Source organism: Hydra vulgaris, chromosome 14 (genome assembly GCF_038396675.1).
Source record: "Hydra vulgaris chromosome 14, alternate assembly HydraT2T_AEP".
Taxonomy (NCBI): domain Eukaryota; kingdom Metazoa; phylum Cnidaria; class Hydrozoa; order Anthoathecata; family Hydridae; genus Hydra; species Hydra vulgaris.
The window spans coordinates 37,026,382-37,043,137 of record NC_088933.1 but is presented as its reverse complement, the minus strand read 5'-3'; positions in this window follow the sequence as shown (position 1 = coordinate 37,043,137).

Below are 16,756 nucleotides of genomic sequence, written 5' to 3'. Positions count from 1 at the left end.
ATTATTTTATTTTTTATATGTCTTTTTGCCCAACACTCTAACCAACTGAATACTCTAACCAACACTCTAACCAACTAAATATTTTAAACAACACTCTAATCAACTGAATACACTAAGCAACATTTTGATTGACTTTTACTGTTTTACATTTTTTTCAGACATGATTTCTTCTATTGTTAAAGCGTTGTTTCGAAACTTGATGTTTAAAAAACGTTTTTGTGTAACTATCGTTACAGACAGTGTTACGATATAGTTTTTGGAGTATCTCATTGTTGATCTTTTTTAGTTTTTAAGTTATGTTATAGTGTTTGGAGTGTCTCATTGTTCATCTTTTTATGTCTGGTCTACACAAGTAAAGAAAACAAAGAAAAGGAAATTAAAGAAATGAACAATTCTAAATCAGAGTGTAGTATTAAAGTGTTACTGAAGTCTAAACGTCTTCCCAGCCGGCCTTTTCTCCAAAAAAACGTCTTTTGAACGTTCAAAGGACGTTCTGAACGTGATTTAAAGTTCAAAAGATGTCTTTTTAGAACCAAATGTTGGCTAGGTAAAAAATCGTTTATGTACTTTTTTATGGAATGAGAAAACAAGAAAAAATATTGGTGTAACTTTATAGAGTATTAAATATTTGTGTAATTAGTGTCAATAGAAATTATGCAAATACATTAAACTCCTTAAAAAATGTATTAAAAAGGAAATAAACCCAGTTATTGTGCTGAATTAAAACGGCAGATTGTATCAGTGACTGCATATCTATTGATACAGAAGTTATGGCCTCCAAACAAGAGCAGCTTATTATCTTGGATGTCCAGATTGTCTGCAAGGGTTTCCGTTGTCGTTTAGCAATATTGAAAAGTCTTTCAAGTGGTTTGCATAGCGTTTATTATTAAGTTGCAGTCGTAGTTTTAACTTTTACACATGTGATATCATTATAAAAAAGTAATATGTGTCGTAAGAACACTTGGTCAAGAAAAGATCTTTTTATTCAAATCCATCCTGCTCTTGCACAAGAAGCTTTATACAAAAGTGCTACAACATAGTTGTTCAGAAATTGATACAAACACCAAAAATACTTACAAACTAAACTATTCATGAAGCAAGAGTGAAACAAGACCCCACGGAATGCAAATTTCCTAATAAAGTAGTTTTTCGATACTGGAGTTTCTGTTGCCATGATTTAATGTGAAAAAAAAAGAGATTTAGTTCACTTAATTTTCTTAAATTAAACAGCAACCTTAAAAGAATAAGAATAAATCTCAATTTTATCAAATTTCATACATTTCAAGCAAAAATGATATAAAAAATTTCCAGCGAAAATAGGTGCAGTTGCTTACATTACCCTACAAATACAAACAGTTTTTCTAAATACTTTTTTATTTTTTTTTTGCCCAAAGAATCTATGATATGTGCCCCAAGAAATCCTTACGTTCTTATCACAGAGCACCACGGAAGAGAAAATGAAATGAAGTTCACACCTTCTTTCTTACCAATTTTATAAAACTTGCTCAGAGGTTGTGTTGAACCATGGATCTCTAGCTTCTGAGGCAAGCACACTAACCACTGTGCTACGGCTGTTACCATTAATTTCAAATCAAGACCAGATCTTTATAGGATTTGATAATGTACCTAATTTTTTTTAAGTATAAAACACATAGCCATTTAAAGAAAAATAGTTTTTGCCGAGCGCCATAAATTTTAATGGGCTGTTTACTGGTTTACTTTCTATCTATTTTTTTACTAACTGCATTTTTCATAAATATAACATTTTTCTGTGCTTACGGAAAGTTAAAAGTGAGATGACTAATTTTTTGTTTGAGCATGTACAAATATTTTGGTCTTTAAAATTGATTTCAATAATCCTTCAGGGCTAACCGAAAATTTTAGAGGGTAATATAAAGATGCTCCTTTAGACCCCCTGTCTGATTATATAGCAGTTTAAGTCTGACTATATACCAGTTTAAGTCTGACTATTTAGCAGTAATGTATTTTTTAGCTGCATTATACTTTGATTTTTAAATTTAAAAAAGATTTAACAGAACTGATTAACTAAAATAGTGTGTATCATGGAAATAAGCAAAAAAAAAAAGTATGAAAGCTGAACTTAAAACACTTTTCTTCAGTACAAGGATACTGTAAGTTGTATAGGGCAACGGGTGTAATTATTTTTTAAAAGGACACGTCTAAAAACTAACAATCACATTATTCAAATATAAATTCAGCCTTGGTTTCTAATTTTTAAATACAAAAGCAGCAATTCTTTTTCTGCCAACATATTTTTTTGTGGCAACATTTACTTCAAAAATATTGCCACTAAAGACAATGTTTCTCAACAAATTTCCAGAATTGTTAATATGGTGCAACTTTACAAATTATGGAATAGTATCGTTTTTTAATTTTTTAGAGACTTGTTAACGATCGAAAAGGGGTCGGTCAGAAAAAAAGGTTTTAAACTCGGTGTAAATTAGTGTTGTGACCAAAACTAAAAATCGTAACTAACTTAATTAAAAAAACCGTACCTAAAACTAGCCGACAAACTTTTTAGCCTAACTAAAACTAAACGACTAACTTTTTAGTTAACTAAAATTAGTCGACTAACTTTTTAGTTAACTAAAATTAGTCGACTAATGTTTTAGTTAACTAAAATTAGTTGACTAACTTTTTACTCTAACTAAAAATAGTCGACTAACCTTTTAGCTAATTTAAATTAGTCGACTGAATTTTGAGTCTAAATAATACTAGCATGGGTGTCGATAGCCTTTACGCCGCCTGGGACAGAAAAACCAGGTCGACGCACAGTGGGCCAGAATTATTTCTTACTGGATAAAATTCATAACTAATTTAATATTAGAGCTATATTCACTAAAATTAGTATGAGTACCAATATCATGTCTGCGCTTTTTATGAAGTTAATATTTTTTTATTTCGTTGCTATGGATACCTTTATTTCGTTCAGCAACAACCTAAATTTGGCATGAGTACCAATATGAGATCACACTTCTCACAAAAGTGATAATTTTTTAATTTTGGTTGCTATGGATACTTATATTGCCTAATTACCAGATGCTTTCCTTAATTACAAAGTGGTAAATTGATATTTAAATATTTTATCGGATATTTGACCCACCTATATTGATAACAATTGAGTATTTATGTAAATAATGTTTTAGAAATAATATAAGCAAAAAATATTGCAAGAAAACATTGTTAATTTTAAATTACATCAAAAAATTAGAAAACAATAATATTGTTTGAAGATTGTTTAAGTAATTGTAAAACATCTGAAGGAAATGCTTTATGATTTGTTTAGTGTGATGTTAATTTACGCAGTGATGAAATAACAGAATCACTGGAAACTCGGAGTCTATTGATAAGATTAGTATTTGTTGCTCTTCTCGATGTTTTTCGGCTGAAATTTTCGCGATAAGATTAGAAGTCTGTATGTCTAGCCTCTTTAGCTTCCTCTGATATTAGTCCGTTGGTTAATAAAAGGCTTTTAGTTATGTCGTGTCCATGTATCAATACTTTGTGAACTGATTGAGCCATGTAATATCATGGATAAAGGAACACATATAGTCTAACTGTGTCAAAGCAATAATCCTTGAATTTTAAGCAGTCTATTTCATATCCTAAAGAGAGCGTTACCAAGATAATTTAAAATATGAATATAAGGTTTTGATCAAAACCCAGACCCAGCAAACACACAACGTTGTAACAACGTTGAAATAACGTTGATCAACGTCGATCAACGTTATTTCAACGTTGTTTCAACGTTGTGTGCTTGCTGGGGAATTTCAGCTGTTTGTTCATATGCTGCAAAAGCACACTTTGAGGTAATGCTATTATTGCTTGTACCAGAACCACCACTTTTAGGGAAATCAACAACAAGTCCCATTTTGTTCAAAAAGTCAGTCTGAATCTTTTGTTTAGCTACCGATGCCTTTCCTTTGTGCTCTTTAGATCTTGCTTGCCACTTTCTTGTTTCTTTTTTATATGCAATGTGCAATACCATCTCAAAAAACCAAATCCATGCCTGAAGACTGGAAAGATCATATTTGAACTCTCTGTTAGTATAATCTATATTAAGGATATCAAGACTATTCATATTTTTTGAGAGACATCACACACTGAACAGCATTGGTGTGAGTTTTTTCAGATAATATTGTATAAACCTTCTTATTAATCATTGTAAGTTCAATAATACAATTCACTTCAATAGAAGATTCGCCAACCTCTAATAAAATTATACCCAAGCTTTCTATCTCACTTTTAATCTACTGATCTTCTTCAATCACAGACTCCTTGGATTCCATATTGTATGTAAATCTTATGGGTCTATAATAGGCTGTGGAGGACGACTTTTGATTTCTCCAAATAGGCACCTTTTCGTTGCTGTTGTTAAATCCAGTCAAATTCAATTAAACTTGACAAGTAGTAAATAGAGATTCTTCACGCTTTAAACCTCTGTTAATGTCAGGTTTTAATAAAACTTGTTTATAAATACTTTGGCCAATGGACCATCAAAACCAGATATCCACGTGAATGTTATTCATTTTATTGCTTTCTCGTTCAATATCAAATGCCTCAGCACAGGTTCCTGAACTGCACAGATTCTTTGCAAAGTATGAGTCATTAAATCTTTTAAAGGAACTGAAGCTGAATAGTTCTCTACTGTTATATTTGCAGGATAACATTTCAATTTTGCATCTTTGACATCATTGTAGGCGGGGTAGATGTTATATTCTTTTCCCAAGGCTCCACTTCTAATCAATTGATAGGAAGCTTTTGTCAGACTTGCATCAATTTTTAAAGCCAGTGCTTCGTCTGCTGAATATTTAGTTGCTCTATCTGTATTTGAAATATTTAAAACGTTCTTGGCAGCAATAACAATGGATTCATATCTAAACTTTTTATAAGCAGCAAAAAATAATTCATTGGATAAATGAGATTCAATTAAACAAGATACTCGCCGTTTTTTAGTTTTATTAGAACTATTATCAAATGCAACTGGTTTTCGACCACGTCTACATGCAGTTGGTTCATTGTCTTTTTTTCTGACAATTTATTATTCATTAAGCCAGTTCACAAACTTCTTTTTGCAAAGTTTTTGGCAGTATAGTTTGCAGATTTTCATTTTTTTTATACAAGCAAACAAACATTAAACAACATGTCTAAAATCAAAGTCTTTAAATTCAGCAAATTTTGGCTGAATAAATTTCAATATATCTTCAGTAATATTTTGTTTTAAAATACTTATATTGTTTTTATTGGAGAAAATTATGAATGTCTAAGTTTAATAAAATCATATCTAAATAATTATTGTAACAAGTATTTTTTATTTAAAAGTTTAATGTTACAATATATATGCAGCGTGGACTACTAATTCTTGTTATTTATTAAGTTACTACAAGTGTTAGTTATTAAAAATAAAAGTAATTAAATTATTGTAAGTGCTAGTAATTAAGTTATTAACAACTACCTAAAATATGTTGTTGTTATGCTATGCAAAGTAAGGTATCCATAGCAACCAAAAAAATTAACCTTATAAGAATTGTGAATCTCATTTCAATACATACCCCCAATATTGCGTACTTAGTGCAAATAAAATACTGCTAAAACAACGTTGATGTTAAAATGAGTTGTTGCTATGCAAAATTTAGTACCATAGTAACTAAATTTTGCATAGCAACAACTCATTAACAACTCACTAACTAATAATTACCACAAATTGTGGTAATTATTAGTTATAGTGCGGCATAAAATTAATTTCTTAAGGAATTTTTTTTTAATCTGTGATTTTCAAAGTATAACTGAGACAACATGCTACGACAAATTTATTTCACACATTGGTTTTTCTTATCTCTAAATACTCAAGAATAACATGTACTAATTTTTTGTTTCAAAAGGTAGATGTAATTGAAATATAACACCAAGTTGATGTCACCGTTAATTACTTATTCATAATTTTTTTTTTTTAATTTCAATATTCAAATGCTTAGAGTCCTGGTAAGTAAGGGGTTTAATATAAACAAAATTATCAAGAAATTTCTCCTAATATGTATATATACTAAAATTAAATAAGTTTTCAAGAATAAACAACTAAAATTTTTCCCATTTTGTTCACCTACTGGCGCCTCAATGTCTCAAAATTTTCCTATATTTTCAGAGAAAGGACCTATTTATTTATTTTTTTTAGATACCTTCTTTTTCTTTGGCTGCCCTTGGACATCTGCCGCCTTGGGCAAACTGTCACTTTCGCCAAACTTGTCCCTTTATAATTTATTTTATATAGTAATAATATATAAAATATATTATTAATATATTAATAAATATATAGTATAATTAATTTATATAATATATTTACTAATAACTATATTATAAAAATTAATTATATTTTATATAATATAATTAATTCATATAATATAGTTATTAATAACTATATTATATAAATTGATTATATTATATATACAATTAATAAATTAATAATAATATATTTTTAGCCAAATAAAAAGTCGACTAGTATTCAGGTCCGCCGAGAGAGAGAGAGGGGGGGGGTGAAGAGAAAAGGACAGTTTGTCGCAGGCAGCAGATGTCCAAGAGGCGCCAAAGAAAAAGAATTTTTTTCAAAAGTTCTGACATAAACGACACCATGAACTTTAATTAGAGTTCTATCAGAATGTTCAAAAAAAAGTTTGTTAATACATGATCATTGTACCGTATCAATTAACTTTTAGTTCATTTAGTTGGCAAATTTGATTTTTTCAGATAAGTTAGTCAGGATATGTGGACCTTTCAGACCGGCCAGTCGGCAAATTTTAAAAAGTGAGGACTTTCATTTTCTTTTCCAGCCAGCAACAATTTTAACGGCGCTCTTGACGTGATACCAACTTGCGCTGGCTGTGTAAGCTACAGAGGTGGTTACAACCATTTCAAAAATGAAATATCTTAAAAAATGCAATTTATGCATTAAACTCCCTAATTATAACTATTAGACAAAAATAATTTTTATAAATCTTGTTTATGCGTTATTTGTGAGGAGGGTAGATCTCCAAGAATTTATTTATTTGCCTTTACGAATTGCTGTAAGTTACAATTTACTGTTGTAACTTGCTAAAGCGTATGAATTTAAAGGTTTGCTTTTCAGAGTTTTTAAGATTTTTCAAGAGAAATAGTTTTCAATTTATAATTAAACTATAACGAATAATAAAAATAATTATGTGAAACAAATTTATAAAAAATAGATAGTGCAATTTTTTTTTTAAAGTTATGTTTTGTGCCGGAACTATATTCGGATTTCCTTTATGTAACACCTCCAATCATTTTTGATGTAAAAACTCGTAAATTAGTTAGATCTACATTCCTAAAGCGCTAATATATTTATTTACGACAATGAGGTTGTAAAAGTTAGACAATTAAAGTTTTTTTATTAAATTTATATTGTTTAATTAAATTTATATTGTTTAATTAAATATCTGTTAAACTACTAACTTTTATTTTTATTTTAAAAATTGTAAAAAGTAAATTAACTAGTTATGTATTCGGTATAGTTATGTGTTCGGTATAGTTATGTGTTCGGTATAGTTATGTATTCGGTATAGTTATGTGTTCGGTATAGTTATGTGTTCGGTATAGTTATGTGTTCGGTATAGTTATGTATTCGGTATAGTTATGTGTTCGGTATAGTTATGTGTTCGGTATAGTTATGTATTCGGTATAGTTATGTGTTCGGTATAGTTATGTGTTCGGTATAGTTATGTATTCGGTATAGTTATGTGTTCGGTATAGTGGCGGATTTTTTATAAGGTAAACTAAGCAGTTGCCTTAGGCTTCCTTAAAAAAAAGGTTCGTAATTTTAATCTGAAAAAAATATATAAAATATACAAATATATACTGTATTAAATTAAAAAGACTTGTCATCAAATGAGGCCCTCGAAGTGTCTCTGCCTAAGGCCTGAAATGCTTTAATCCGTCATTGATTCTGTATGAAATTATTTTTTATTAAAATATCAGCTGTTTTAACCAAGTTATTCTACTAAAAAACCGAGTGTTATTTAATTCAGCAAAATAACATTTGGGGCAATACATCTACAGACAAAACATTTTATTTACCTATTTTTCACAAATTATATATGGTTTTTGGTATTTCTTGCCTGTTGTCTTCCATTTATGTTCGTAGAAAGTAATGCCTTTAAAGAACTTGTTTTTTACTTAAATCCAAAGTACAAAGTGCCTTGCCGAAAGAAGTTAAGATCTCTTTTAACAGAATTATATCGAGAAAAAGTTGAACTTTTGAAGTCTAAATTATGTTCAATTAAAGTTTTATCTATACTACTGACGGGTGGACGTCCTGTCAAAACTATAGTTACATATCTGCAACTGCACATTTTATTTCTGACAAAACCACTTCCATCAGTTTTTGTTTGGGATTTGTATACCTTGATGGGCGACACGAAGCAGATAATTTAAAAGACGCTTTACTGAAAATTTTTGAAAAATTCAAGGTAGATGATAAAACGATGAGTGTAGTATCCGACAACACCAGTAACATACGCAACTGTTTAAATTCTTTAAAAGTTAGTTTAAACATTCAACCAATAAGATGCATGGGGCATGTTTTGCAATTAGTAGTAAAAAATGTTATAGATTTAGTTGAAGAAGGTGAAAATGATATCATCTAAATTCTTTTTTATTGCAAAAACATTAACCAAGTGCAGAAAAATTGTTACATCTTTTAATCATTCATCTCAACTCAATGATTTAATAGAAGAAAGTCAAATGCGACAAGGTGTTGAAAGAAATCACGCATTTCATTTGATTCAAGATGTGAAAACTCTTTGGCACTCCACGTTTCTCATCGCAGAAAGAATGGTTAAACTTCACTCCTACATAAAAGATATCTTTAATTCTAAACAACAATACAAAGATATGAGAAAAAATTTGCTTGATGAAGATAAAATAGTTAACTTAAAAGAACGGTAAAAGCATTAGCAAACATTAATCAAGTAAGTATTTTACTTTCAGGTGATACTTATGCAACATGTTCTTTAATTATTCCAAGTATAAAGTACCTTGAGAAGCAACTAAGTAAGAAAAAAAGTGAAACCCTTCTCTAATTATAATTTTAAAATTGCATTTATTAGAATCTTTAAAAACTTACAAAGACTCATATGATTTACAAGTTGGTTTAGTTGGACTAAACCACCTTGTAAATCATATGGACTTTTAACACGCGCATGCGTCATATTTTGTTCAAACGTTTGTAAACAGAAACGATCGCAGTTAAAAAGGGATTTCTAACTAAAGTTGTATACACTTCAAACTCTAATTATTTGTGGATAATGCTAAATTATCTCTAAGAATTTATGTCTAAACAAAACTTTGTTGTTTTTCTGGGAAAGTTTAACCTGTGCTTACATTATGGTCTATATTTTAGAGTTGCAAATTTTTTAGTCATTACCTTTAGTTTTTTTTGAAAATATAGTAGTGTGAATCATTTAAAACTAAAATTATAGCTGGGTTACTTTTTTTTGTTATAATTTAATGCTTTTAAAAATTGATTAGTTTTCTTTTTATTTGAAGGTCTAAAAATACTGACAGAACTAATATTTACGCCATAACACTGCCATTTATATTCTGAAAACCCATTTGCAATGTCTAAAAACCCTTTTGCAATGTTTCATAAAATTATTTTAAGTATCAGCAATTTTTCTCTACTTAGGCAGAGCTTTTTGTTGATATTTTTTTACAGTTGGGTGTTTTTTTATTAAGTGCTTATCCATTATACTTTTGAGTTTACCTGTTCCTTTCATGCGCCAGTAGGTACTCTTCATGCTGTTAAATTCAGCATGAATACTCTCTACACCCTGTTCTCCATAAGTACCAAGTCTTACTCCCCATTTCCTAATGAAAGATGCATGATATTCAAGCATTTGAAGCTTAGGTGTAATTGAATCATTTGGCCAATTATCACGGAAGTATTTCATAAAATCTTCAATATGATTTTCTGTGAATATATAATAATAATGTATATATAAAAATAATACATGTCATACCAAGATATTGAATGTTTTCTTTGTTAAACTGCTTGCAGGAGTTAATAAGCTTGTGGCAAAACCCAAACTTATCAAATAGGACTTTAAAGTTCTGACAAATACAGTTTCTTAAATATAGTTTCTTTAATAGTTTCTTAGTGTACGTTAGTATCGTTGAACCCAAGTTCGACTATAAGCTTTGGTATTGCGTTGCATAGTTCGAGGATACTTTTCATCTAATAATGTTTTTTAAATAAAATAAGTTATATATGTTAAATTACACTTTCAATTTACACAATTTTTTCAAATATATATTAGATATACATATACATAAAAGCAAATACATACTGACCATACCTATTTAAATATACTTTTTTTTTAATTTGGAATAAACGAATATACTACTTTATATTTAAGAACTATATGATTAGTTTACCTTAAACATTTTGTTAACATGGTTACCAACAAAACTTTTCCTATGGTATACTTGTCTTTGCACTCCTAACAAATTAAATACCTCATTGAGTTTATTTACTAGAGGGCCAAATGACATCTTTATATGGTCAGTTTCTTTCATTATTTTCAATTTTGAGATTTATGAATATAAATATGGCGATTGATTCTCATATAAATACAAAATACAGATATAAAAACAAAAAACACCAAAACATAAAATATTAGAAATAACATATCTATTAGGATCCAAACAAAAGGTATTATTTATGATTTATATTTTTAGTGAACAATAAAATTTAAAATGTTTAACTTTTCTTTTTTTTTCTTTCTTCAAAGTGAATTATGTGTGGTTCAAATACTAACTTCATGTATTCTTCATTTTCATGGTGAGATAATATGTGAGTTTCAAGTGCTTCTCTTATGATACATTTTTTATCTTCAAGATCCTGAGTACTTATCAATTGTTTTATTTAATGTTGCTTCTTAATATATTTGTTAAACTCTTCAGAGTCAAGTGTTTGGTTGTTAACTGCCAAATGTTTGCAACATTTTTTGTTTAATAACATGAAATACGACAGCATCAGTATCCTTTGCGATAACACTTTTTGAATTTAATGCAAATGTATCTGAAAGACGTATTTGTGATGATGATGTTGACAAGTTTGAGGACATTGGTATTGGAGTCTGATAAATATTTTGTTGATTCATGTGTTCTGACAGTTGTGACACTTTAAATAATCTACCACAATGTTGCTTACATTCTTCTGGAATATTATTTATCATTTCAATAACATTGCTAGAGGCGGTCAATTGAAAATATAAAAAACCCATAAATTGAAATTGAAAAAGAGCATTTACGGCATTTCGTTTTAGATAATAGTTTATTATTGATAAGTGGTAATACACATAGTGCACAAAACGAATGCAGACAGTTTTTTAAAATAACTGGTTTATACATAATACCATTACAAATATGACAGACACAAAGATGTACATGTGGATTAAAGTTTTGGTCAATGTCTTGTAGTTTCAGATTTAAAGTTGGTAGTGATGAAATTTTAGCTTGTTTGTTATTTAATGCTTGTCGAGTTAAAAAATTTTCATCGGCAATACTTAAGGGCATTCGCTTTACAGTTTTCTTTCGTTTCCTTCCTTTATTTACTTTGAAGCAAACACATTCACATTTCTTGCAATTGCTAATCCAGGTTCTTAATTTAAGATTAGTATTTGTACCTTTTTCTATGTTTCTCATTATTGAATAGCATCTGTAACACATCTTCTGTGGGTGCATCTTTGGGTCGTCCTTGTCAATTCGAATAAAAAAATGCAATTCTATTCTAATTACATGGTTTGTTAAAAGAACACAACGATTTCCAAGATTTTTTCATAATTTTTTTAGTTTTGTTATATGAGACTCAGTCATTTTTATATTTATTTATAGCCAAATAATAGGATTTGATGTACACTGTACATTAAATCCTACTACTTAAAAAAGTAACCCAAGTCTAATTTTTTTTGATATAAAGATAAACTCCACTAGTTTTAAAGCCTAAAAATTTAAATAAGCGCTTAATTATCCAGTTTTAGTAGTATACATAGCCATAAAATTCCTGATCATTTGAAAATAGCAAAAGTTCCACCAATATTTAAAAGAGGAGAGTTGTTGAATGTCAGCAATTACCGTCCTATCTCTGTTCTCTCTGTTTTTTCTAAAATTTTAGAGAGAATTCTTTATAACAAAATTTTCCAACATCTGTCTCAAAATAATATATTATGTAAAAATCAGTATGGGTTTAAGAAATTTAACTCTGAACTACTGAGCCCGCTATACTAAAAATAACTCAATATATTATAAATTCATTTGAAAATTCCAAATTTACTTTAGGCATTTTTGCTAACTTATGAAAAACGTTTGATATGATTTACCATAAAATCCTTTTCAAAAAACTAAAATATTATGGAATCACAGGAAATTTTCTTAAGCTAATAAAAAGTCATTCACACAATAGAAAACAATTTGTTCCTTTTCACCAATCGTCGCGATTTCAATTATTAGAAATAACTTGCAGAGTTCCTCAAGAATCTGTACTAGGACCTCTTCTTTTTCTCGTTTACATAAACGACCTCTATGAAGCATCAGCAAATATAACGGTCATCAATTTGATGACCGTTATATTTGCTGATGACACAAATTTTTTTATCTCATAGCAACATAACGACACTATTTTCTTGTATGGACAATGAATAAATGAAAGTTTCTCAATGGTTTAAATCAAACAAACTTTCTCTGAATATTGAAAAAACAAAATGGTCTCTTTTTCATTCTAACTCTAAAAAACGTCTACTTCCAATCGAGCTTTCTCCTCTTTTTATTGATGGCGTTCTAATTAAGAGAGCAACATGTACAAACTTTTTTGAAGTTTCAATTGATGAAAATCTCACATGGAAAAAACATATCGAAAACATTACCTGAAAAATTTCGAAAAGTATAGGTATATTATATAAAGGAAGAAGCATGTTAAATAAACATATTTTAACTCAACTATACCACTCATTCATTCATTGCCACATAAAACATGTGAATGCGGCTTGGGGTAGTGTTAATAAAAGTAAATTAGAACCTCTTCATCGCCAACAGAAACATGCTGCACGTCTTATTAATTTTAAAGACTGTTTTTCACGTGCTAAGCCTCTTTTTATTGAAATGAATATTTTAAACATATTTCAACTAAATACTTTTAATGCACTGTGTTTTATGTTTAAATGTAAAACTCGTACAACTCCGGTTTCTGTTCACAATTTATATTCCTTAAAAGAAAAAAATAAATATAATTTAAGAAATGATAATTTCCTTCTTCAACCAGATTACAAAACCAATTTAGGCAAGTTTTGTATTTCTTTTCGAGGGGCGTTTTTATAGAACAATATAGTTTTGAAACATTTTCATTTTTCTCACGACTGGAACTTATTCGCATTTAAAAGAAAATTAAAAAATATTAATAAATGTTTTTACAAATTCTTATATAAAAAATATTTATTTGACTATATATTTAAATTTTGTTTTATTAATTTTATTTTTGTGTATCATGTTAATTTAATTCATACATTTTATACCTATCAAGTCTTGTATTTTAAGTATTTATATAAAACGTTAATTTTTACTTCCAACTTTCGTTTTATAAACTTTATTTGACTGCCTTATTTATTTTATACACATTATAAAATTATTTTAACACGTAACGATTGTAGGCGGTTCTTGATGACAAAATCATGTGATCTTCTGCAAGTCTCCGCGTTCTTATTTTATATGCAACAAAATTTGTAATTTTTTATTTATATGCATTTTCTTTCATTTATTTTATTGTAATAGTCATTGTGAAGAAATAAAAGAACAAAAAAAAAAAAAATCAAGTCTGAATTTTCCGCGTATTTAGAGATACTAAAACTTAAAGATTTAAATGTGAAAAAATACATTTTCCATGGTCATATTTAAATTAATTTAAATAATGGGATATCAAATATACATCTTTAGCTTTGTAGCAAAGCTATAAGCTACTTTTTTAGGATATGGTTAAAAAAAATTACATAATAAAAGCGAAATAACGATATCTTTTTTAATAAAAGTTGCGCATGCGCAATGTAAAATGCCGCGATTGTTCAATATTAAACCACCGTGAAATCAACAGCCTAAAATGCAAACCCATAATTAATATAAAAATATATATACATTTTATAAAAGCTACATCAACAAGATAATAATGTGATTAAGTGTCTTTTTTTAATTTTTTGTTTTAATTTTGTAGAAGAAATTAAAGAATCACAATCGACAATAAAGAAACTAAACTGTAACAGTATGCGGATGACACTGTCTTTTTCTTATCAACTGATAACTCAATAATAGCTTTAGGCAACGCTCTAAACATATACAAACGAGGTACAGGAATAAAGTTGAACATTTCCAAATGCCAAGGTCTGTGGCTTGGACGAAACAGATCAATAATAAAAGACAGTTTTCTAAATTTCGCATGGCATAACACAACTCTTAAGAATCTAGGTATTGATTTCTCTAATTCTAATCAATATATCAACCGACAATGGAGCGAAAGCATAGAAAAATTGGACAAAAAGATAGAAAAGTGGGAAAATTTAAATTATCGATTAAAGGAAAAGCTCTAATAACCAACCAAACACTACTAAGCGGCCTATGACATCTTGCTTTCACCCTACCTATACCATGTGACAAAAACATAAAACTAATAGAACGAAAAATCGACAACTTCCTTTGGAATAATAGCTCCATAAAAACACCTAGACAAGTTTCCAAACTCCCTATCAATAAAGGCGGTTTAAACATTATCGACGTGAAAAAAAAATTACAATCAATTCAACTAAGTTGGATTTCCAAATATTTTGATGAGAACAAGCAGGGAGCATGGAAAGATTCAGCCCTTTATATTTTTAATAATTACCGACATGCAAATCAAGGGAATCTTATATTTCTTACCACGCATTCTTCCAAATCATTAAAAACTCTACCCCCTACTACCGTCAAACAATAAAAACGTGGAGTCATCTCTATAGAAAATTCAACAACCACAGAAATCTTTCCATCGAGGAAGTACTAAACCAACCATTATTCTACAATCCATATATAAGGCACGAGCGTAAAATCCTCAAACCATCTCCAGAATCCATAAACAACAGCATAATCAAGATAGGAGACATTTCAAAAGTATTTGCTAGCGGCTTTCTAGAGAGTCAACTCATCGGTATAAAGCAACACCTTCTAACAAAAATAATAAATTCACTACCGCCGAAATGGAAACACCTCATAAATTCGCAAAGCTAAAGCTACAACTACAACAAAGCACTAACATCTATTTATCTAAAAAACTCACCCTCTCTCAAATTTATAAACCTCAAACCAAAAAATATATACATCTCCAAAAATAATGCAGAAATAAACCTAACAGGAAAATTTTACAGATGGGCAGACTACTATAAATATAGCATGAGAAACATAACAACAAAAGACTATTCCCAATTATTTAACTACATCCACAAAAGTAACATCAACTATAAAGCAGACGAAATTAAATACAAACTAGTACACTTTGCAATTCCAACCAACTCGATTTTTAAAAAAAGAGGTTTTGTAACAGACGATCTCTGCCCTCAATGTATGAAAAAAAACGGAAAACCTTCCCCATATGATGTTTAGATGTGAAAAAGCACAACCAGTCATAAAATACACACTCGCTCTTATTCAAAAAATCTATCCACATCATCCACCTCTTAAAAATACATTCAAAACTTTACCTTTTCCTTTAACACCTGTAAATTTTATATTGGAAATTTACTTCTTAACGAACTTTTATATAAATTATATTGTAATAGAATGAGGTCGTTCCATGAAAAGTCGATGTTTGCTAGAGTGAGTTTGTTAGAGGAATTCCAAAACAAAATCAAAAAGATTTTGTGTGAGGAATTCGAAATTTCAAAAATATCAAACAGTAAAGAGTTTTTTCTTTTACAATGTGAAAAAATCTGGAGCGAAGATAACAAAATTAAAATAGATATAAACAAAAATCTTTTTTTAAACTAAAGTGCCCAGATTATTTTTGGAACTTTTTCGATTATTTTCGAATCTTGATTTTCTTGTTTTTCTAGTTTGTTTCTATTTTTTTTTTGTTTTGTTTTGTTTTTCATCTTATTTCATTTTCGTTTTTTCTTTTATGTTTCTGTGAGGTCTTCATTTTTTTTTATGTTAAGTATATAACTCTTGTGAGTTTTATATGTGACTTAGTAATGGAACAGTGGACCATCTTGTAATTAATACCACTGTATTTATTATTAATATCTCTACAAGGCAGACGCCGGAGGAGAGAAAAAACAACAATATTTTTTTTACTTTTGTTCACCACATGGCCAGGGTTGCCAGACTCTTTTCGGTGTGTGGTAGCCATATATACATAATAAAGTGCTTTATTAGGCTACAAGTAAAAGAGCCTTTCATCAGAAATACCAGAAATTACGTGGATTATCTTAATTTACCATTTAATCTTTTAAGCAGCTTTTTAGCAGCTTTGTAGAGTTTTGTGCATGCGTATAAAAGATATTGCGTTTTTATGAATTTTTTTGACCCAAAAATAATGTTAACGCATTAACTTATGCATTCCAAAGAACGTTGTTCGTCGTAGAACTTTTTTCAATGTTCGTAAAGCGCATCCTTTGTTATTTATTTGTTTACTGGTTCTTAATAGATTAAAAAG